The sequence below is a fragment of the Octopus bimaculoides genome, chromosome 4 (assembly GCF_001194135.2).
Source record: "Octopus bimaculoides isolate UCB-OBI-ISO-001 chromosome 4, ASM119413v2, whole genome shotgun sequence".
In the NCBI taxonomy this organism is placed as follows: domain Eukaryota; kingdom Metazoa; phylum Mollusca; class Cephalopoda; order Octopoda; family Octopodidae; genus Octopus; species Octopus bimaculoides.
The window spans coordinates 27034837-27035877 of NC_068984.1; positions in this window are offsets into that span (position 1 = coordinate 27034837).

A 1041-nucleotide genomic window follows, 5' to 3' on the forward strand; every position below is an offset into this window, starting at 1 on the left:
AGAGAGAGAGAGAGAGAGAGAGAGAGAGAGAGAGAGAGAGAGAGAAAAGCAGGAGAAATATCGGGGAGAGAAACGTATTGGGGGAGGAAAGATAGAGGGGGAAGATACAGGGGAAAGAGATGGAAGGGAGATTGATATGATGGAGAAATATTTAAGGGAGAGAGATTTAAGGGAGAGAGACGGAGAGAAGTGTGATACAGGGAAAGGAAGATGGAGGGAGGAAAGACTGCGGAGAAATATCAGTTAAGAGAAATTTCAGATAATCGAAAGAGAGGGAGAGAGAGGTGGGATGGGAGATAAAATAATTTTGCATTTGTTTTTAATTACCATATTTAATTAACGCATCTCTAATTTAGAAGTAGCAGATGAAGCAATAAAATGAAGGTTTTTTGTTCGGTTGACCTTTGGATTAAAACTTGTGTCAAGGACGAGGCCTCTTCGGGATTAATCGACCGGCTACAAGTAACAGGCAAATCAACCTTGATGTCAAATCCTATCGTAATAAAACAAAAATTAAAGCACAAATCGAAAATGCAGTCTTAGGTACACAATGCCTCGATAACAGAAGAAAATATTAATGTTAATACGTCTTAAGAATCAAATACGTGCTTGATCAGCGCTGAGCCAGAGTTGAACAACAAAAGCCAGAGACATAAAAAGAACGTGTACCTGATACTTGGTATTGCTAGAAATAACAACGACGTCTCGTTCTAAAAACGCTTTAGAAACGAGAAGTCAGGAGGAATGACAGTTTGTGGAAGGACACTTCTAAATGTATGCTATATCTGAACAAACAGGAACGATTGGCTATAGATTGGATGGCTTTGAGCGTCTATTCACCTGAGCTGAGCTGACCTGGGCGGGAATAGGGCAAAGCAACAATAACAATAGCAACAAAAACAAGGGCGAAAACAATAAGATCATTATCAAAAGGAAGCTCCCAGATGCATCACCTTTGCTCACCCGGGGCCAATTGATATACTGTAAGTGGAATTTTGATAAACGAAAACGTTGTGGAAGCCTATCGGGTATATATATACA